Below are 24,268 nucleotides of genomic sequence, written 5' to 3'. Positions count from 1 at the left end.
TTTACCAAAAAACTTTTCTAAGGAGTTGTTCCAAGAAGAGTGTTAAACAAAAAGACATACACACATACCTATATACATATATAAATATATACCTATATGTATACATATATAGTCAAATATATATATAGGAAGTACTGAGTTAAGAAAGGTTAAATAGGCCTAATAATTGTTGATCTTCTCAGAGCCTTTTCTAATATGTGGATATGATTTTCCAAAGTGGGATGAAGTACTTGGCATTTCCAATTTTATTTGATGCTGGAGTCCTTATTATCTGTTATAATTTTGTAGAAGCATTGTTCTACAGAACGAAGTATATAGAAAATTATTTCCTAGAGAGAGTGATTAAATACTAATACCATAATTTTTAAATTGTAGAACCAGAAGTAATCTCAGAAGATCATGTCACTCAGCCTCTTGACTAGATGTCACAAACTCAAATGAATATATCTGCCTGATAACAGAAATGGTTTTGTTGGGCTAGGTGGAGACTATGGCACACAGGAAAGCACATATCCAACATAGAGGACAAAGTAATGATTTAGCTTCAGCCGTAATAGAGAATCAATATTCCAGATTACTTTATTTTTCAAAAGAACCCAGAAACCTTGAGTTTGTATTAAAGCTCTCCATTTTTAGATATTTGTAATTATTTCAAAACAATGTTTTTCAAACACTGCACAGACCAAATAAAAATACCTGTAGGTCAGATTCATTACATAATTCACTAGTTTGCAATTTGATTTAAACTGCCTAATGTGGCTATTTTTCTATTCTGTCTTTCAAAATTATGCACTAGCGTCTCGTCCTAATATTTTGCATTTGTTACTGTCTTTGATTTACTTTTCCTTTTGGTCCTCTGTGAATCCTCCAATTTGGCCAGTCTTTTAACTGGAAGGCATAAATAACATCAGAATAGTCAAAATTTTCTTTGCATAAAGAAGAAAGGTCCAGATAATGGGACTAATGTAGATGATGTCCTCCAAGATGAGCCTTATTCCACTGAAGAGATCCATTTACTGTCATGCATTCTATCATGTCCTATTCTACTCAAATAGAAATTTCCAAAATAACTCATTAAAGACCATTTCAATATCAGAAATACCAGAATATTTCAAAGGGAAACTTGCATAGGTCCTGGAAATAATCATTTTAATACCATTAGGACCTAGGCCTTTATTGCTTATAAAATAGGAAAAGAAAAATTAGCAGCATAGATAGGAGTGTGAGCGTTGGAGTAAAAAAAACCCTATGTTCCAATCCCAGCCCCTCTCTTACTAGCCGGCTGACCTTCAGAAAGACATCCTCCCAGGATCTTGCTGTCTCAGTGTCCTAGGTTAAAATGGAGAAAATAATAGTATCTGCTTTAACAGGTTGCTCATGATTCCATTTATATAACATGCCCAAACTAATAAAATTACAGCATTTGCAAAGAGCTCTGTGGTCATTAGGTTGTAAGGCTGGGATGTGTGCCTAGTAGGGGATAACATGAAAAGATTTCTTTGTGATGATAGAACAGCTCTGTACCTTAAATGTGATGATGGTTACATGAATAGATGCATATGGAAAAATTTCATAGATTACACACATAAAAAAGAAATGCATGTAAAACTGACATAATCTGAATATGGCCTGACTTCAAATTAATGTCTTGCTAATGTCAGTTTCCTGGTTTTGACAATGTATGTGGTTATATAAAATATCTTACTGGGGAAAGTGAGTGATGTGTACACAAAAGCTCTATACTATTTTACAACTTCCAATGAGCCTTAAACTATTTCAAAATTAAAAGTCTAAAGAAAAAACAGAAGGGAAAAAAAAGCTTGCTGAGAGAATTTTATATGTGTTAATGGTACAAAGAATTTAGCATAATATCTGTCACATTATAAAAGCTGTTTAAATAGTAGGTACCATTGTTTTGTTATTATTAAGTCTAGGAACTAAAGCTTAAAATTATGAAAACAGAATATGTATCACTGAGAAATGAGATGAAGTTTATCAGTTATCAAAGGAGGCAACTCAAATTGAATTTTGAATATGAAGAGCAAGAGAAGGGCAAAAGATAAAGAGATAATATCATTAAGAACTCATCAGCTTCAAACTCATTTCTCATTGCCCACCTACCATCACTTCAGTCACTTGACATTATACCGAGGAATCATTAACATATTACTGAAATATTTGTTTTGCTTTAAAGGGTTGCATAATTTACTATAAGTGCCACCCTAAACTTTTCCATCTCTAAGCACTTTGATACTAATGATGCTTTGAATACTTATAGCTTACTAATAGCTATAATACATTATAAATAGTTTATTACCTAATTACCTATTTTAATTCATAGCAGGGCTTAAGCAGTAGGCAAAAATAAATTGTGATAAATCTTCATAGACAAGTTAATCTGAGTTTCATCAGAAGTTTAGAAACATTCCCTCCTCTTAAAGTAAGTTCAGAAAATAGACTTATCAGAAGATATATGTATATGAATCTTTACTTTCTTCTTTCCAGATGTACAGCTGTTTTTTAAAATACTAAGTTTGGTGTTCTCACTAATGAATAATTATGAAAAACATGTTTTAATTAATAATTGACACGTCTAAAATAATCTATAACCATACAAATCTTCTGATTAAGGTGTAGGAGAGAAGCATGTGAGTCAGGGCGAGAAGATGCGGGTTCTGCCACTGATATATTTCCTTGACAGATTTTAGTGAGCAGATTGTATGTGCCAGTCATTCTTCTAGGCACCAGACATACAGCAGAAAGCAAGGCAAAGTCTTTATTTACCCTTACAGAGCTTACATTCCAGTAAGGAAAACAAGGAAACAAATGAATACGGAATACATCATTCACTGCTCTAAAAGAAAAATGATGTGGATCCATAATAAGCAAGTGAGGGGTGAGAAAGAGGGAGATGGGACTAGTTACAAAGCAGTCAGGAAAGGCATCTTCAGGGAGAAAGCCTTTGAACAGAACTGAATGAAAATAAGGAAGGAAGCTACCTGAATCTAACAGAACAGTATTCCCAGGAAGACAACACAGCAAACACAAATGTCCTAAAGAGGGATAAGCATGGCAGGTTTAAGGAGCAGGAGAAAGCCACGGTGACTAGGCCTGAATTAGCCATGTGATGAGGTGGGCAGGAGAGCAAGAAAGGTGTATGATGAGGGGCATGGGTGTCACTGAGTGAGCTGAGAAGCTTCTAATGGGCTTGGGTAAGTGTGTGTGTGTCATCAGTGGACTTAGATTTTCAAGAGTTCAGTGGAACTGCTGGATGAGAAACTAACAGTGGGTGGGGCAGTCTGAACAGGGGGGCTGAGCTTCTGCTGTCTTCCAAGTGTAAACTGAAAAGTGACTTGACCTCGCTAGCCACAGTTTTCATGTCCAGACCTGTAAGTGAGCTCCTACGACACATAATTTAAATTCTACGTTGAGGGGCACCTGAGTTGCTTAGGTGGTTAAGCGTCTGCATTCCAGTCAGGTCATGATCTCCTGGTCCTAGGATGGAATATGGTATGGGGCTCCCTGCACAGTGGGGAGCCTGCCTCTCCCTCTCCCTCTGTAGCTCCCCCAGCTTATTCTCTCTTTCTCTGTCAAGTACACAAATATATTTTAAATAAATAAATAAATAAATAAATAAATAAATAAATAAATAATAAATTCTACATTGAAAGTTAAACAAGCATGGGACTGACCACAGAGTCCACATCGGAAATTGTCATTGGGTTCTGGTTCTACCCTAGGCAAAACTTAAGGGATATCTTTCATAGAATTTATTTCATAAATATTGTATACATTTTAGAAAAAGCATCAAAGTATTAAAAATACGAGAAATCTATAGCACTTGTAACATGCAAAAATGACAATCCCGGGATCCCTGGGTGGTGCCCCGGTTTAGCACCTGCCTTTGGCCCAGGGTGCGATCCTGGAGACCCGGGATCGAATCCCACGTCGGGCTCCCTGCATGGAGCCTGCTTCTCCCCCTGCCTGTGTCTCTGTCTCTCTCTCTCTCTCTCTCTGTGTGACTATCATAAATAAATAAAAATTTTTAAAAAATTTTTAAAAAAAGACAATCCCTCATATGTGGCATGTTTTTACCCTCCAAATATCATTTTGGAAACCTCCTTTCTCCCACAGAAGTATTTAACATCCTTCAAATCATTAAATATCAAAAACAAATCAAAAACAGAAACTTTTCATTTATTCATACAACTCCCTGTCACTGCACATTTTACCTCTTTCCAGGCTTACATAATTATAATTTATGCTGTGATAAACATGCTAGTATGTAAATCTTTGCATGAATAGTTGCTTGTTTCCCTAGTGTAAAAAATTAAAAATTCTCTTAAAAGTAAAATTTCTGAACTAATCAAAACATATATAAAAATTTAATGCATTTAACATAGATTTCCATAGCTCTCTCCAAAAATTTACTCCAATTGCCCTTTCAATAAGTGCCCAGAGAAATATTTTTGAGCTTCCTAGGGCTTTTTTGGGAACTCTCCATCCCTCTTTATCACTAATTTTATAAGATTTTTTTGTGTCCACTGCAGTTTCTATCTCTAGGGAAGTGTCCTTGTCCCAGAGTTCTTTTTCTTCATCCAGATCTAAACCATGTAAGTCTACACAAAGCTGTGTTGTAGCATGTATGTTGATTCTCTACATAATTGCCTTTCTCAGCATTCTCCCTGGCTAACAGTGACACACTTCTGTTTAGGTATCAGATTGCCAACAATGCACTTGAGGAAAGTCAGCTTCTCTTTTTTTTTTTTTAATTTAAATTCAATTAATTAACATATAATTATGTAATATGTGTAATAATACATATACTGTATTATTGGTTTCAGAGGTAGAGGTCAGTGATTCATCACTGTTTTTTTAATTTTTTTTAAGATTTTATTTATTTATTAGAGACATGGGGGGGGGAGCGGCGGAGACACAGGCAGAGGGAGAAGCAGGTTCCATGCAGAGAGCCTGATGTGGGACTCGATACTGGGTCTCCAGGATCACGCCCTGGGCTGAAGACGTGCTAAACTGCTAAGCCACCGGGGCTGCCCTCATCATTGTTATATAACACTCAGTGCTCCTTATGTCATCACCTTAATGCCCATCACCCAGTTACCCCATCCTCTTCTAAAGCTGGAGGAGGGGGATGAATATTTTTCTAATCCATTGCTAAGAGATTAAATCATTATTTTTTTCTAATTCCATGGTCTTTACCACTAATTAGGGCCATGTGAACCATGTCTAGTGAATAAAACATTATAGAAAATATGCTAGGGGCCTCCAGAATAGCAATCTATCTTTCATAGATGAAAGGAAAGTAGTAGTTCTACTGGCTGCTGTAGCCACTGCCCTGCTTCCTGCTTTTGAACAGAATGTGATTGATACATGGACATTTGGCAGCCCTTGTGTGGTTGTTAGTAAGTTTTGGATGACAAGCAAACAGATCAAGAAGCAAAGACCAAAAGACAGAAAGTGCCTGGCTTCTTGACATTACTCAGACACTGAACAAATCTTGATGACCATCTGGGTCTATTTATTGACTCTTATGGAAGCTAGGCTCCTACCCTCTCACAGAAACCAGGACACAAAGGCTCTATTTTTTTTTTTTTTTTTTTATGGTTTCATTTCAAAAGGATGGCTCCTAGGTTTTTAAGAAAGACACCTTAGGGTTGCAAAACTGGAGGAGCCTGGGAGACAGAATTTCTAGTTGCAACTTTTCTAAAACAAATACTAGAAGAAAAGGGATTTAAGGGCCCATAGTTAGGAAGAAACCTGTCTGATATTTCATCAAGCTGGGCGGAACACTAAAGGCATCTTGATGAATGAGCATGCTCTTTCTCCTTCTGAGCTCTCCAAATCATACCTCCTTTTGGAAACCCGTGCTAAGGAATTAACTGAGCCTCTCATGACCTTTCAGCAAATTCCATTTTCCCCAAGTTGGCCAGAATCAGTTTCCTGTTGTTTGCAACCAAAGTCCCTCTGATGAATGAAGGGTTGTATTCCTTACATTTCTTTAAATATTAGGAAATGGAATTACAATTTCCACTGAGAGTAAAGTAGACCAGATATGGTAAGATGAAGACCAGCAATCTGGATTCTAGTTTTAGTTTGGTCCCCCCAAATGTCTGAGGTTTGAGGCTTGTTTTTCTCTATCTGACAAATGAAAGGGTTTGAACAAATGGTCTCTGAGGTCCCTTCCAAGTCTGATATTCTACAACTCGGTAATAATTTGGCCAGTTAAACAAATGCAATTTATTAAAAGATGTTATTTATTGATTTGAGAGAGAGAGAGAGAGCATGAGTGAGTGGAGGGGGCAACACACAGGGACAACCAGACCCCCACTGAGCAGGGAGCCTGATGCAGGGCTCCATCCCAGGACTCAGCGATCATGACCTGAGCCTAAGGCACACAAACATTTAACCTACTGAGCCACCCTGGCACCACAAACAAATGAATTTTTTTAATGGAAAATAAAAAGATCACTTCTTTAACCCAAATGTTCATTAGCTAGAAAGAATAAAGATAACTATGCCAAAGATACACACTTAATCAGAAGTGAAATCACAGGCAGAATTTCAAACAGCAAGTTGTGATTAGAGGAGTTCAAAGCAGTCGTAATTTACTTGCTCTTCAAAGGAGTTTTTAGCATAGACCTGCACAAATTACCAATATAAAATGGTTGGCAGGTACAAAGTAAAACAGAACTATCCTGAGTAGACAAAGCATTACCTTAGACACTGGGAATACTACAGAACAGTAACATCAGAAAGGAGCAACGCAACAAACTTAGTGCTATATGGAGTAAGTTCATTTTTCAGCAATCTGAGAGCAGCAATCCAGAGCAATGAAATAAAATCAGCAAGTTTCACCACATGGGGCAGCTAAAGCTATAGTCTCCACAAAAGGAGGATAAATGGAATGTGTCATAGGGGATTAGGTGTTTAAGGGAGTAGAAAGTTCTTACAACAGCTGCTACTTGTGATGGATCTCAAGAATGTTTTTAAACAAGTAGACAAGGTATTGAAATCCTTGCATTTGCAAGCCTTTGGGAAAGAAGTACAGTAAAAGACAGGAGCTGAAAATTGTTGCTAGAAAATGCAGAACTTAATTTTAAATACACCATTTTTTTTTCATTTGAAATGTGATCCACACTCAGAAAAATTGCAAAACGAAGATACACAAAAGAAAATTAAGAAAGCACATATTTCCATTATTTATCTAGACATAACTCTACTTCTTGATTTTCCCTAAACAAGAACTCAGATATCCCAATTGAGGAATTATTCCTTACATCACTAGCCACAGACCTAGAGGCAATTGTTCAAAATGGAGGCTGGGAAAGGGGAGATGTTACCCTTTTTCTGTCTCTCCACCTCTAACCATAAGTAAAATTATGTAGATATTACTTAAAGAGTTTAGGAATGTCAATGGCTTAAACCTCGTTTTCCCAAGCCTCTAGGTTAGGCTACAGGGAAACTATATACCTCTACCAGTTAGCTTTCCTCTCAGCCTGGCATCATTTCTTGGACGAAGGCTGTGGCAAGGAATCCCATACATTAGGTTTCCCTAAAAAGGGAATTATCAAGGTGCAATTCCCTGCATTCATCCCTTTAGGTTCTTCTCTTGCCGGCACTATTTAGTCATGGTCCGTGGGGAGTAATGGATATTTAAGTACATTGTCTATTGTCAGCACCTACTACTCTCTAAATTCTAGCTCCACCTTTGTCCTCCTGTTATCTGCGTAGCACTTGAAGAGCATTTGGAAACTTGTGTGGCAGCCTCAGGCTCCCAGATGCAGGAGGGGTCACCTTTCTATCCTAGGAAATAGGACAACAGAGCACACTGAATGTCATGCAAGGCTCTCTCAAAGGGGCTAATAAGGATTTCCATGGGGTGTTACAGTATTAGCCAAAAAAGAAGTAGACTTTTCATTCAAAGGCAGCTGCTATTCTCTGAGATAGTGGCAGTGACAGAGCCAACTGCATATATTTTAAAAGTACTACCAACCAAAAAATAAATAAATAAAAAAATAAATAAATAAATAAATAAATAAATAAATAAATAAATAAAAGTACTACCAACCAATCCAATACTTTAAACGTGTAAATTCTTCCTAGGGGGTGGGCGGTTCAAGCTGTGCAGCTAACACCAGCTGGTTTTTACATTTCTTCAAACAAAGAGTACGAAAGAAATAAAACATTGTTACCTTTGATCATTAAAACCCTGACAATATACCATATAAATCATTACTTCAAAAGAACATGTTGACAATGATCAGGATTTGGCTTCCCAAAATTCAGCACCTGAGGAAGCGCTACAAAGGGTATTTATTGGTTGTGTGCGCCAGGGGCATTCCATCCTTTTAAAGGGAAGTACAAGATTTTAGAACTTGTTATTTACGCTTATTGTACATGCAAGAGATTTGTGCTGAGACTAGATGCTGGAAAATACGGCATTCAAAAAAAAAAGTGCCTGAGGTGACTTTTTTGAAGATTCTTGGGAAATGATCTCAGGATTCCCCCTCTAATTTCTCAATCCATCTTAAAAAGTTAGGAAAGAACCCTGAGGTAAAGTACGGAAACCATAATTTTGAGGAATTTTTCAGAAATTTCCAGAAGCCAAAATATGTTTCTCAAAATTTTAATGGAGCAGAAAGATCTCCCAAAATCCCTTGAGTTGGCCTCCATATTGCAGTCTTGTGTGACTTTGGATAGATGGTTAAAAGTCTGAAAGAAAAAAAAAAGTCAGTGTTCATTGGTGATTAAGTTGTGCTACCAATATTATCGTGACATATTATCTCTGTAATATGATATGAGATATAACTAGATTTATTCACATTAGCTAGGACAGTGACATCAAACATGTAGGTATTCCTTTTTTTTATTTTTTTTTATTTATTTATGATAGTCACGCAGAGGCAGAGACATAGGCAGAGGGAGAAGCAGGCCCCATTCACCGGGAGCCCGACGTGGGATTCGATCCCGAGTCTCCAGGATTGCGCCTTGGGCCAAAGGCAGGCACCAAACTGCTGCGCCACCCAGGGATCCCCATGTAGGTATTCCTATACTTCTCAGTTGAAAATATAATCTGACACAACCCTTATAAGAACAATATTAAATTCTTTGTCATAATGTTATCTCTATTTTAAAGAAAGGAAAGGACTACCACGAAGTAGATAAATTATGCTAAGTATCAAGTGCAATCTCCTAGCCATAGACTGCATAAACTGGACTTAACCTATCTCTTAAGGCTCCTATCCTACAACCATGCCTCAAAATTTCAATCACTTCTGACCTTGCACTCACTTTCCTCTACATGAAATACTCTTCCTTCACCCAGTCTTCACAGTTACTCCTTCTTAACAGAGTTACTTCTTCTTACAGTTACTTTCTTATTTCAGCCCAAATATTAAACTTTTCAGAGAAATGTTCTTAACTGAACAATCTAACCTCATACCCTTGGTAACTCTTTTTGTTTTTCACATTTCTTATTCCTATCTAAAAATCTAGTTTATTTGCTTATTGTCTTTTTATCCCTACAAGAATGTACATTCTATGGGGACAGGATTCTATATATCATGTTTATTGTTAGATTCTTATTTTCTATAAGCATGTCTTGAATATTTGTTAAGGAATGAATGAATTAAGACTACAATGGTTTTCCAAGGAAGAAAAATTAAAGATTTTGTTTCTTCAGTAATGATATGTGCCCAATACAATACTTGACATATCATAAACACTTTCTCGTAGAATAAGATACAAAACAATTTAACCAAAATGCTGATCACTATACAGGTGACTCTTGAACAATGCTGGGGTTGTGGCTGCCAGTGCTCCCCACCCACATAGTTGAAAATCTACATATCAGCTTTGACTCCCCCAAAACTTAACTAATAGCCTATTGTTGACTGGAAGCTTTACCAATAACATATTAGCAAATATTTTGTATGTTATATGTATTATATACTATAATCTTATAAAAAAAAGTAAGCTAAAAAAAGAAAATACTAAGAAAATCATAAGGAAAAGGAAATCCATTTATAGTACTATACATATCAAAAAAATCCACATGTAAGTGGACCTGCGTAATTCAAACCCCTGTTGTTTAAGGGTCAACTGTAATTAGAAAATAACTCCAGTGTCTTTCATTTGTTATTGCTTCCTAGTCACATAAGTCAATAAAATCAAAGATACATGCAATACAAACTTTACATGTTTCAGTGGGAGCTATATACCTTTGTTGAAAATTAGCTCTCAGTACTTCATTTAATGCTACACTGAGGTATGTTTTAGCATTTCTGTACTCATCCATCTCTAATCAAATTAAACCAGGTCTTTACCTTATCAGCCTCATGCTGCACTGACCCAAAGTTCAAATTTCTTGTTGGAATTCATCAGAGAAAATATTCTGTGTTGCAGTAGGGTTGTCAACTTCTCTTTAACATTAAGCTATTAATCTTATCCCAGGATGTAACCCTTGGTCATTCCTACAATAGCTGTGATCCCGTTTTTATATTAGCTCCAATAATAAATTTGGGAGTCCCAAGCCTAGGAATGGGTTGTGTAAATAGATATCATCCCGGAGTTAATGGTTACCTTTTCAAACAATAATATTATCCTCCAACCTGCTAAGGAACTTCCCTGAAAAATAATTAAAACATTGATAAATGATTGAAACCCAATCTGTCTCCTCCCCAACCTCTGCCCGCTCTCACTACCCCTGAATTAAAGCAATTCCAACCAAGCAAAAAGTAAGTTTAATTTTAAAAGATTCCAGCACCCTCCCATTTGAGGTTCCACCAGGTTATTGCCAGGTTGTTTGGAAACTGGCTGCTTCATAATTGCTTTCAGCAGAATTAATATCAACTGCCTGTTAGCTGTCAATGCCAATGTCTTTAAAATCCCTTGACTGGATGCCTAATGAAAAGACATTAGATGATAAGACAAGTGATTTCTCTACTTTCTTTTCAGTGTCTGACATCATTAATGTGATAATGAGGTGACCAGGAAACCCAAATCATTTGTCAACATTAGATTGCTAGTACAATAGCCACAGCTCAAAGGTGAAAAAGGAATGGAAACAACAGTCTTCTCTTACCTCTCTTCTCTACTTTGTCAAGGAGACGAATGACTTACCTGCAATAACCTGTTTGTAATAGCAAATGTTTTGTAATAGTAAATGCTAAGAAAATTACAAACATGTTTATTTGCTTTCAAATTATTTGTAATAACTAACAGAATTATTTTTAATTTTAAAGCTTAAAAATATATTCTAAATAATTGAGTAATGATTATAAAATAGAAAATAAATAGCTGTATCAGTGTCTTTTAAGAGGAGTTAAAGTTAGTTACACTCACCAAAAAAAGTGATTGGCTCATGTTAGTAAAAATTCTAGCAATAGTTCTTGCTTCAGGCTCAGCTAGATGTATCCTGCCCCTCCTGTCCTTGTCTTTCTCATCTGTCCCTCCTTTTCTCTGACATCATTTTCTTTGTTGTTTTCAAAATCCTAGGGAAAGACAGACAATTGAAGAGCCAGTGAAGACTGAGAGAGAGAACTTTTCTCTCACTGTAGTAACTTCCCAAAATTGATACAAACCTGGCTTGCTCAGTCATAGAGGATGAGAATATAATATGTATTGATGTGTTCACAAGAGTCCAGTCCTGGAGCAGATGGAAGTAGTTTACTCCAATGTGAAACGTACTCCTAAGGAGTGGAGAACTAAAATCCTTTTTACTCATAAAAAGAAAAATCAATCCTGAGCATCCAAATAATAAAAATAAAATATCTTCCATAGAAGGAATAAGTGGTCTTTAAAGAGAAACTGAGTTGGTGCTTAGTCATACAACCTTTTTTTTTTTTTTTCCTGGAGGGTTATGAACTGACAGGCATTCTCATGTGTGGCTGGGAGAAGTATAAACTTCAGAATTTTCCTAGAAGGCAATTTGGAAACATTTTAAATATGAATATGCACCTTGATCAGGCCACTAGCATTCTAGGAATTTACAATAAAGAAATAATAGTAAATCTTCACAAAAATGTGATGAAAGTGATGTTTATCTCAATGCATATAGGACATCAAAGAATTGGAAGCAACCCAAATGTCCAAAAAGTAGGGGAGAAGATTAAAAACAGCACAGAAAGTAATATTTTTAAATTCATGTATTTACTTCTCTTTATATATTTATTTATATACTCTGAAAAGATATTCAGTAAGAGGCTAGAAGTGTTTGTCTCTGGGGGACTGAAACAAGTGATTTTTCCTACCTTCTCTTTGCTAATTTCTATTTACTTTTTCATCCTCAGTGAGTATAAACTTGTATTAATTGTGTATTGTTTGTATTCTGAGTTAGGGCAGCTTGAACACAGACTCCTGATTTACTCCAAATACCCTTTCTAAGTAATACCATACTTGGATGGGAGGCATGGTGAACAGAACATAGGACACTTCTAAGGTGTCTTTTGGGACCAAGTATCAATTAGAAACTATTTTCTTTGGTGTCTGTCCTAAGCTAAGTGGTTCCATCCAGAGGATAGGGCATACCTATGTTTGGAGTCTCTGATGATGATCCAGGTTTTTTGGTTGTGAGGGAAATCAGCGAGCAGGTGCCTGGGTTCCTCTTCCATAAAGACTGCACCTGTTTACTTGCTGCATGTGGCCCTACTGACCCGGAAAGCCCACAAAGAATTATACAGAAGAGAAAAATGCCCCTAGTCCCTGAAGTGGGGAGAAGGCTGGCACAGTACCCCAATTTCATATGATATTTTAAAGTTAATTCCAGGTGCAATAATGATTTAGATGCAAAATACAAAATAGTTAAAACATTATAAGAAATATTAGAAGAATATTTGTATAACATTGCATTATACAAGATTCTTTTAAGCAAGATAGAAGACCTAAAGACCTATGTAATATTTCATTACATAAAAATTAAGGATTTTTCATGCCAAATATGTCATAAACTGTTCAAAGTGAAATGGGAGTCTGAGGGAAATATTTTCAATGTTTATGTCATAAAAGGGCTAATATTTCTTATATAAAAAGATCTCTAGAAATAATTAGGAAAAAGAAAAGTAACTAAAGGAAATATGGGCAAAGTGGAAATTCTAGTAGTTAATAAATATACAAGAATTCTCTTAATCCCTTACAACTTAGGAAAATGCAAATTAAAACAACAGCACTTGTTATTATGAGCACTGGGTGTTATACATAAGTGATGAATCACTAAATTCTATTCTTGAAACCCATATTACACTATATGTTAACTAACTAGAATTTAAATTAAAATCTGAAAAAACAATGAGATGCCATTTTTCACTCATCTCATATAGAATAACACAGTAAGAATCGCTTATGAGGATATGGAGATATAATCTCTGATATGTCATAATTAATGAATTGTAATGACCCATTTTGGAAAATAACTATTAAAATTGTAAATGCCTACCACCCTTAACCCATTAATCTCAATTTTGGAATCTATCCTATAGAAATAAAAATCCTTGTGTTATATGAACAAAGATGTCTATTGGAACAGTATTTTATTGTGGCAAAATAAGGAAAAATAAAGGGTCATCAACAGGGGAAATGGTTAGATAAAATACAACACTTCTACTCTTTGCAAGAATCCATACCTATGGACACCTATTCTTCTATAAAGAATAGACCAAAGACTCTCAAAGCCTGGCCTTTGACCAGCAGCCTCATCATCACCCAGGAACTTGCTAGAAAAGCATATTCTTTGCAACCGCCCCCCCCCCCCCAGATCTACCATATGGGAATCTCCTTGGAGTAATATGTCTTACCAAGTCATCCAGGCAGTTCTGATACATGGTTAGATCTGTATCGATTGTCATGAGAAATCTATTCATGTTGTTAAATGAATATTTTAAATTTCAGGGTAATATATTTAATGTGATGCATTTTTATAGAAAGGAACATTGATAAAGTACACATTTTTGACATGTACTCATACTTTTTTATAAGAAGGCAGAAGTTGTAGAATGATACACCTGCTGCCATTAAGATTGATTAAGGTGGGAACTGGAGGGTATTATGCTGAGTGAAGTAAGTCAATCGGAGAAGGACAAACATTATATGTTCTCATTTATTTGGGGAATATAAATAATAGTGAAAGGGAATATAAGGGAAGGGAGAAGAAATGTGTGGGAAATATCAGAAAGGGATATAGAACATGAAGACTCCTAACTCTGGGAAATGAACTAGGGGTGGTGGAAGGGGAGGAGAGCAGGGGGTGGGGGTGAATGGGTGACGGGCACTGAGGGGGTCACTTGACGGGATGAGCACTGGGTGTTATTCTGTATGTTGGTAAATTGAACACCAATAAGAAATAAATTTATTTAAAAAAAAGATTGATTAAGGTGGGAAAAGAGGAGAGTGGAAAAATAACCTCTCCTTTCATCCATCTCTACTTCATTTTTTAATTGACACAGTAAGCATACATAACTAAATTAATTTCAAAAAAGACATTCAAATAATAAACTAAAGAAAAAATTATCAACGAAACTTGTTTCTTACCTGACCTAAATCAAACAGACTCCAAGCTAATTGAATATCAATTTTGGTAAAAAGATTTTCCTTTCACCAAGCCTTAACTGGCCTTCAGATCTAGCTAGTCATGGTGCTGGCATAGCCCTTCATTAAGCAAACTCTTTTAAATAGGTAGATGATTCAGAGCAAAGATTCTGGGATTTTTCATGAAGAGGCTAAAAACCTAAAAACCACAATTCCTATGGATTAATTTCTGCAAACCATCTTTATTAAAGTTAAAGCTAAAATCTATCCATTGGACTCTCTGAAAATATTATAGTCACTGAAATCAAACTATGCAGATGCCAACATCTACAGTACAACTTTAAGCAATTTATTAAATGTGGATTTTGTTTACTGGTACTTTATCCCAATTCTTTCCATTGTGCTTTAAATTGTAAATTGTAAATGTGTATAACAATGTTTTCCTAAAAACCTTAAAGTCAAAAACAAAACAAAACAAAACACCTTAAAGTCATTCACTGAAATATCATTTTTATGGTTAAATGTTGAATTATTAATTTTTTGGCTAAGATTTCCTTCCAAGGACAAATTATTCCAGTAGTATCATCTGAAACTGACCCTATCTACATCTGAAATTTGTTAGAAAATACATTTACTTGAAAAAGTCTAGCAAGTCAATAAATATATGATTGTGGGATCCATAAATTATATCCCAGGAAGTCACAAAAGCTAATAACTTGAGCCAAAATAATTATGGATTTTAGGTAAATTTAACTTGTGATGTTGACTTCTTCCTTTTAATTACTTAGCTCTTGAATAGTCAATAGTCTGATGAGCTCTGATTATGGAGAACTCAGCTATAAATATTCTGAATTAATAATCATCTGCAATGTGACATTTAGGATTCTAAAACCCTAGCCCCCTACCCCAACCCTGCCCCGTCCATTCATTCTCCATGGCATAACTTTAGGGTTATAACTGAAGTGAATCTCTAATGATTAATGCCCAGTTGACTTGATTTTTGCATAATGAAAGAATATTAAGAGGAACATTTACTTGCCCTTAAAAAAAAATCTATATTCCACTAAAAAGAACATAAATTTAAAATTTCCTCAGGCCTGAAAAAACACTTCCATAACCTAATATGTCATGGTGGTCTAAATGATTTCTAAGACAATGTCATAAAAAGAAGCTTTTGCCACTAAACTTAACATAGATTAGATTTATATAATTTAATTAACAAAGTCGACTATATTACTTTAGGAGTGAATCTCTTTTAATCTTCCAATTTCATTGGCTTCATTACTGTTGCAAAGAATTTCTAACCCACGATTACATCTATGTCTTTCCATAGAGCCACTCAGAATCCTGAGGAAAAAAACAACTAATTTTATTATATACTTTAGTTCTCAGCAGATACTAACAAATAGAGAAAATCCTTTCTGCCTCAGCTCTGACATGTTTGTTCTGCATTAACATATCTCACTAGTAGAAGTATTTTTTTCTTCCTTTAGGCAAATATTTGAGAACCTACTATGTGCCAGTTCTTCCTAAGCACTTCAAGTGCATAAGGAAAATCAAGACAGGGATTTGACCTAAGTAGCTTATGTTACAGTGAAGATCTCTCTCTAAAATAATTTCTTAAATATTTCTTTTTAACTCAACAATTACTTACTCAGATATCTGACTTAATATCCATGATATTTCCTACCTATTAGTAACTGATTAATTCATTTTACTACTTTGTCTTAATGTTTTACCACTCTCCACAGTGTTCCTTTGGATACTTCCCTTCATTGAGGCCAGTTGGGCACTAGACACCCGACCAAGGAATTGATCCTTTGTACCTTTCAAAATTATTTTACTTTGCTTCTACATTATTACAGTCTTTATTTTACCAAAAAATATTCTGAAGTTCTGGAGCCAAGGAGAATATTCTTATTTAAATATTAGGAATTTATGTCTATTTAAATTTAAAGCACGTTACCTTCCCCTGAAAGGATTTATATGTTGTGCTGAGAGAGTTTACCAGCTTTATTTGTGATGTTAATAGAAGTTCAAATTGTTAAGTTAGATTTAGATATCATATTCATGGTCTGCATTAACAAGAAAAAAAGCAAACAGTTGAATAGGCTTGGAAACAGTACATGTTCAAGGCAATGAGCAAATTAAGTATGAAGAGAAAAATAACGTGATATTAGAAAAAAATCTTCCTAGCTGAAACTCATCCAGGGCCGTGGGATTTTTTTTTTTTTTCTCTCTCTCACTAAATCTTAGTCTATTCTGTAGTCCTAAAAAGACTGCTCAGTAGAGGAAGAAATCCCACGTTAAAGAATTCATGTTCCTAAAATTCCCACCAGTGGTTAAGATCCCTCCAGAATCATGGCCAGATTTTGCATGTAGTCAAAATTCTTTAGTCATCTTCTGATTTTTGGATCACTGTAGTCATTTGAGAATACCTTTTAATTTAGAATCTTTTCTACAAAATTCCTCCTGTTAACTAGAGGAACCACAAAACATTGAGACTGAAAGTGTTCAAGTTCACCATCCCCATCAAATAGTAGATACCCTACATTTCCAGATGATTATCCAAGAAATACTTCCACACATCTACAACAAACTTTTTAAAAGTTTGATGCCATCCAGTAGAAATTTTCCCGGAAAATTTTCTTTAAAAGTACTTTAAATTCCACAGTAGAATTTTTAGAAGGGAGATTTATAGAACCCACACTGGGGTTTCCTATTAGATCTACAACAAAGACAATATGAACCATCTCCAATCACTGGTTAGGAATGAAGACACTAGAGTCAAAATGCCTGGGTTTGATTCTAGCTGTGCAGTCTTGCACATGTTACTCCTTCTAATCTCTCTAAGCCTCAGATTCTTCACATATAAAATGAGGATAAAAGTAATGCCCATCTCAAAAGGCTTTTGTGAAGATTAAATAAAATAAGGTGCTTAGTACAATGCCCAGCACACAGTTCGCACTCTATCAATTCATGATTCAACAAACATGTATGTGTTACTCTTGGTCATTTTCATATTTTTACTCTACCATTTTCCTTAATAGACTTTAAAGGATTTACCAGTTTTAATGGGAACCCACAACCCCAAAGAAACAGATTAGCATTTATTTATCTTCTGTAGTATTTTTTTAATTTTTATTTTCTTATTTATAAATAACATCTTATATCTCTAGTTTCCTCTTCCTATTTTTTTTGGTTATTTTGGCTTTTTGTTTCACTTTTGCATCCTTTTATAGGCATAAGGACAATAAGTCTTACTATAACCTGCAGGTTTGGGTATGATGTACTTCATTTCATTGCTTTATAAAAAAATTTGCAATGTTTGTTACCTTCTCTTTCAAGAATAATCTGAGAATGCATTTCTTACTTTCTATGTTGTCAAGATTCTTTTTGGTCATCTTTCAATTTTAAATTACTGTAGTTATTAGTAACTACAAATTTAAAAAGTCACCTCCAAAAAAAAAAGATTTTGCCTTAACAGTAAAATATTCATAATCATCTAAGGAAACATTTTTAATTAATAATTCTGGCAGAGGGATCCCTGGGTGGCACAGCAGTTTAGCGCCTGCTTTTGGCCCAGGGCGTGATCCTGGAGATCCGGGATCGAATCCCACGTTGGGCTCCCGGTGCATGGAGCCTGCTTCTCCCTCTGCCTGTGTCTCTGCTTCTCTGTGTGTGTGTGTGTGACTATCATAAATAAATAAAAATTTAAAAAAAAATTAAAATAATAATAATAATAATAATTCTGGCAGACTTTTAAGAATTTCCAAGAAAATTTTCATAGGCTCTGTAGCCTCAATGCTGAGAAGCAAGGAACAGCAAATCAAAAGTCAGATTTTTAACTTTTTTTTTTTGAGGAACTTCCAGTGCTTTCCCAAGTGGCTGCACCAATTTACATTTCCACCAACCATGTAAGAGGGGTCCCCTTTCCCCACATCCCTGACAACATCTGTTGTTTCCTGAGCTGTTAATTTTAGCCATTCTGACTGGTGTGATGTTGTACATCACTGTGATTTTTATTTGTATTTCAGTTTGAAGGGGCACATGCACCCCAGTGTTTATAGCAGCATTATCCACAATAGCCAAAATACAGAAAGAGCCCAAATGTCAATTGACTGATGAATGGATAAAGAAGATGTGATTGATATACATATAATGGAATATTACTCAGCCATCAAAAAAGAATGAAATTTTCCTATTTAAAATGACATGGATGGAACTAGAGTATAGTATGCTAAGCAAAATAAGTCAGTCAGAGAAAGGTAAATGCCATATGATTTCACTCATATGTGGAATTTAAGAAACAAAACATATGAACATAGGGAAAGGGAAGGAAAAAGAAAATAAGATAAAAACAGAAAGGGAGGCAAACCATAAAAGACTCCTAACTCTAGGGAACAAACTAAGGGTTGCTAGAGGTGAGATGGGTGAGGGATGGGGTCAATGGGTGGTGGGCATTAAAGAGGGCATTGTAATGAGCACTGGGTGTTATATGCAAGTGAGGAATCCCTAAATTCCACCCCTGAAACTACTATGCTATATGATAACTAACTTGAATTTAAATAAAATCTTAAAAGAAAAAAATCCATATTTGAATGTCTAGGTATTCAATTTATGTTGCTTTCCTATGCTTTTTAAATATTTAATAGGAATCAGTGGGGAAGAATTTAAAGTATTTCCAATTGCTTTTATACTTTATTCCTTTCAGTTTTAATAATAAATCTCTATAATTGAAGTCAATACAGAGACTTTTCTGGAAGCAAAATTAATAAAAACCCAAGCATCAAAGCAGGGTGTTCAATGTAAAATGGGACCAACAGACTGGTTCCAAGGAGGATACAGGTGATAAAGTAAAGCCTATGTTGAAAAAAATATGTGCATCATTTCAACAATATGTATGAAACATCGGGATAAGGAAACCCTATCATTATGGTACCTCTGCCTCAAGGAGAAAAGGAATGCTAGGAATAAGTGGTTTAACTTCAAGATAATGGCCAATAACTCTAGGTGCAGAGAACTTCACATTAGTTCCAGAAGCTTATAATATAATCCTCAGTTCTAGAATAATAAGACATTTTACAATGGACCCAGAGTTTCTCTCTAGGGTTATAAAAAGAAAAGACTATTTTCACAACTTTAAGCAAGTGGTTCTCACTAAAACTTAGTTTCCTCATCTGCTGAGTAGCTACTGGGTGACAAAGGGCCTGATTACATAATCTGTATGTTTATTTTATAATCCTGTAGGCTGCTTAAAATATGTCTATCTAAGCATTAAAAACGTAAAAAAATCACAAATAGCCAAGGTTATAATAGACTTTATTAAAATAGTTTTGATCAAATACACGACACCCTAAAGCACTCCTTGATAAGACTAGTTTTCAAATAATCTTTTCATTGATGACAAATTATGCTTTCAGAAAGGATCTCAAAAAGTTGTTTTTGAAGATGTCAAAAGTTGTTTTGCAATGCAGAAATTATATTTACTGAAAAGAATAAGAAGTAAACTTTAGAGTACCAAAAATAGGCCAAGAAATATGCTTTCCATGTGCCAAAGAACTGGGAATCATGAAAATTGTAGACTATCAGTCTTTAGCAGATGCTGTTGGTTCCCAGCCCATATCCCTTGGGTCTTGTTACTTCAGGTTGGTCCTGCACAAATACCAACTGTCAGTATCTATATCCCTTGGCCAAGTCTCTGAAGCCTTGGAAGGCTGCCATGCCTATATCCAGCAGGCCCAAGGTGCCAAGGAACTAATGCCTCTACCCCAGGGAGGAGTCTAAACCAACTGAATGGAATTGCTATATAAATGCACAGCTTGCTCACCCCACAGGCAAAGTATGTGCTTTACACAATTTTTCAGAATTTCCCAGAGGTGTTAATATCTGGTCACCAGTAGCAGTAGTTGCCTTGATAGTGCTTCCTACATCGGCTACCTCACTTCCCCATGTCTCTTCCCTACTTCCCTACTTGTATTTATTTGTATGTGAATCCATGTCTCAGGATCTGCTTCTGGGGGTACCCAAATTAAGACTACAAGAAACAGACTGATTTCATGGTGCAAGTAAATCTTCATGTTATAATTTTGTCCTTTACCACCACCACCACTCCTTATATACACATTCCTGCTCTTTGCCCCAAAAGAGGGCAAAAATTTGGAATGATAAAAGCAATACACATTCACAAAACAAAAATAAATATGGAAATTTAACACATACCCTAGAAACAAAGAACATTACAGGCACTTTTTCACAAATGAAGATATTATAAGCTGGAGAGACAGGGAGGAGAGATTAGCCCTTTAGTTACCATTTATCTATTTTTAGGAGGATTTTAAAGATAAAGACTTGGACAAGCATATTTTATCAAAGTTGTGAGTTAAGGGTACATTCTGCTGAACACTGGTTCTGAGTCTAAAAGCAAAATTCTTTTTTTTTTAAGATTTTATTTATTCATTCATGACAGAGAGAGAGAGAGAGAGAGAGAGAGGCAGAGTTACAGGCAGAGGGAGAAACGGGCTCCACGCAGCGAGCCCGACACGGGACCCAATCCCGGGACCCCAGGGCCCAAACCACTGAGCCACCCAGGGATCCCCTAAAAGGGAAATTCTGGTATAAACACATCATGGATAAAACCTTAACCTAGTGCAGTGGTTGGAACATAATAGAAGCTCAGTATGTATCTATAAATATATAGTGAGAACCAAGATGGATCAGGCAGGTTTTAGAAGCTAAGAAAGAAGTTAACCTTCTATAACTAGCTTAAGATTCTAGGAAGAAAAGTAAAAAGAAACTTCAGCGTTTCTTCTAAGCCATCTAGCTCTACGCACCAAGTTCGTAAAGAAGCCCACCTGTTCAAAAACTCCATGTATACAGTCTTTCAGGAGCTCGGAGATAACAATAGAAAGGAGGATGAAGATGCTCCAAAAGAAAGAAAGGGAAACTCCCATCATCCCAATTATGATTTCAGTATAGAGTCCGCACAAATGGTAATCTTTAAATTTTACCTTCAGAATGACTGAAAATTAATGACTGTTGTAATATATTGGCTTTCATGTATGAAAGTCAAAATTATACCTTCCCAATGTCTATTTTCGTATCTCTGAATCACTCATTAACACACACTCTCTGAATCACTCATGAACACACACTATCTGGCTGGGCCATTATGGAGCCACTAATATTAATAGGCCTGACCCTAGGTTAAAATTATTCTGATGGAGATATAAGAAATTTAACATTTGATTAACCCTAGACTTCTTACACAATCTCCAGTTAAAACAGATTTTGTCTTTTTTGCTCACCCTTTTTCCCTTCCTTCTTCTCTGATCCCTTTCAAAGGGAGTTTTCTTGGTAAGCCTAGTCCCCAAGACCTTTTAATCAGTCTAAGTTTGGAGAGGAAGTATAGTAATTCTGACTGGACGAAAGGGGAAGCTTCAGAAAACACAGTCTGGGGCTTCATAGGACAAAAAGTAAAGGGAGAGAATCAAAGAGAATCAGAGACTACTATGGTATATGAAAAATTGAGAAAAGAAAGGATATTTTATAGTGTTATTGAATTACAGACTGTGCTTCAAATATAAATCACTCAAATATTTGTCTGGAACTATAAAATTATAGTATAGTATCAGTATAGTATAGGAAGTACTATCTGGAAAACTAGGCTAAGATGCCGCTCCTATCCTGAAGCTATTTACAAAGATATTAATAGGTCCCTACAGCACAAGCTGGACAATTTTCAAATAATCTATTAGAAAATCAAACCACCAAACAGGCATTAAGCTATCATCTTCCCATCAACTATAATATCCTTCTTCTCTATAAGACAGGTGTTTAGATGTGTATATTCTATCTGGGAAAAAGTGGGAATTTTATTTCAGCTTTCTGTGCATCATTAGGTTGCTGGAAATCATGGAAACCTAAATTACATATATAGGCTATTTCATTCTTTGAGACCTCTTATAGGAAGGAAGCAGCAATCAAATCAGTCAGCTCAAATCATCCTCAACATTAGCAAGGTGGCTGTAGGATCATTTTAAGAAATTACTTTCTGCTCCTATTAGCAGACTGATTATACTCTAGCTTCTGTTTGAGAAGCATATCACCATACCAGTCTCCCAAAATGTGTAGTAAAAGAACATAATTTCTTTGCCAATGTTTATATTCAAGTCAAAGTTCTAAAAAAAAAAAAAGAAAAGAACAAGAATACCAAAAAATTGGAGCCATGGCAGTTTGCACCCCTTCAGCAAAAGCAATCATCAAGGCAAATATTTACTGTTTGGTTTGTTGAACATAGATGTGTGGACAGAAGTTTAATGCCCATGCAATCTGTTTCCAGTGCATTAGCCATCACATTACAAACAACAAACAAGATTCTTTCTTGTTTAAAATGTGTCCCACATGCTCAGAATCAATCTTGATCAACAGACTGCAGTATAATTTGGCAGTTCAGAAATGACAAGATTATGGACACATTTCAATTAAAAAATAATCTCAGAGAAGACAACTCATATGCATTATGTATCTAACAATGCTTCCAGAAAGCATTTAGGAATCTACCACATCAACTGTGAACAAAAAGTCTTGGTCTACTTTGTCAAACGATATAATGTAGATGCATTACTTACAGAGAAGCTACAGGCAACCTTCCATTTTTTATATAACAAATTCCTGAAATATATTCAAAAGTTAAATGTGAAAAAATAAAACGGTCTGTGTTAAATCTTAGCTCCACAAACTACTAGCGAAAGATCTTAAATTACTTAACATCTCTGCTTCATACATTTATTCATTCAACAGATACTTATTGTGTGCAACATTCTAGGGCTGGGGAATGCAAGATAGAAGCCAACAGAAGAGGCTACAGGCCCTGCCTTCATACTTTCAAGTAAAGGAAGCAATAAAAAGGACAAATATACAACATATTAGAACATGATAAATGTAGAAAGAAAAATAAAATAAAGCAGAGAATGGGATATGAACTATTAGAGAGGAATTAGGTACATATTAGATATTTTAGATAGAGCGAGATAAGATGCCACCAAGAAGATGGCCTTGGTAATAACCTGAAGAAAGCAAGAAAACAAGTCAGGCTGATATCCATGGAGGGAAGGAGTGCTCCACAGATGGCAAGTGCAAAGGCCCTGAGGCGACCATGCCTGACAAGAAATGAGGAGCTAGAGCAGAGAGGTGAAAAATAGAGTGATAGAAGATGAAGTCAGGGAAGTAATGAGATCCCAGTAGGGGAACAGGCCATAAAAGCCCTTTAGTTCATAGCAAGGACCTTCAAAGTAAGAAGAAGTTATTAGACGATCTTGAGAAGTGATATTATCTGGCTTACATCTGGCAGAAATAATAATAATAATTCTTGCTCATATGTTTACTGTAAAGATTAAGTAAGATAATTGACATAATATGTTTCCCACAGTACATGACAAAGGCTAAACATAAAATATTAGCTGCCATAATTATTTTTGCTAACTAGTCAGAGATTAATTAGAAAGCATGATCAAAACTGAAAGTCACTGCAAGGGTGTGCTGCTTATATTTTTATTTTGTCTCTATCCTTCAAAAATCAGAATAATCCAAGGAGGGAAAGAGAAGTAATAAAGAGATGCTTTGATTCAAAGATCAAGTGAAGATAATTTCTGGAACATTTAAGTCCTTTAAAAAAAAAAAGGAGGAAAAAACTTAAAGTACAAAACAGAAGAATATTAAACTTTCCAGG

At 35.5% G+C, this 24,268-nt stretch overlaps 1 long non-coding RNA gene across 13 annotated transcripts in view; it reads right to left on the bottom strand.

The window, feature by feature from the left end:
• Positions 1 to 8,278: 8,278 nt before the first annotated feature.
• The window catches only part of LOC140632342 (uncharacterized), a 227,227-nt gene continuing 211,237 nt past the window's right edge, over positions 8,279 to 24,268 (bottom strand). For all 13 annotated transcript variants that reach the window (XR_012029869.1, XR_012029870.1, XR_012029867.1 and 10 more), the window contains 2 exons: positions 11,362 to 11,510; positions 8,279 to 8,730 (listed from right to left, as the gene is read on the bottom strand). This is a non-coding gene — a long non-coding RNA (uncharacterized lncRNA). The remainder of the gene's footprint in view (positions 8,731 to 11,361; positions 11,511 to 24,268) is intronic.

The sequence above is a fragment of the Canis lupus genome, chromosome 4, assembly GCF_048164855.1.
Source record: "Canis lupus baileyi chromosome 4, mCanLup2.hap1, whole genome shotgun sequence".
NCBI lineage: Eukaryota > Metazoa > Chordata > Mammalia > Carnivora > Canidae > Canis > Canis lupus.
This window is presented reverse-complemented; position numbering and strand designations above follow the sequence as displayed.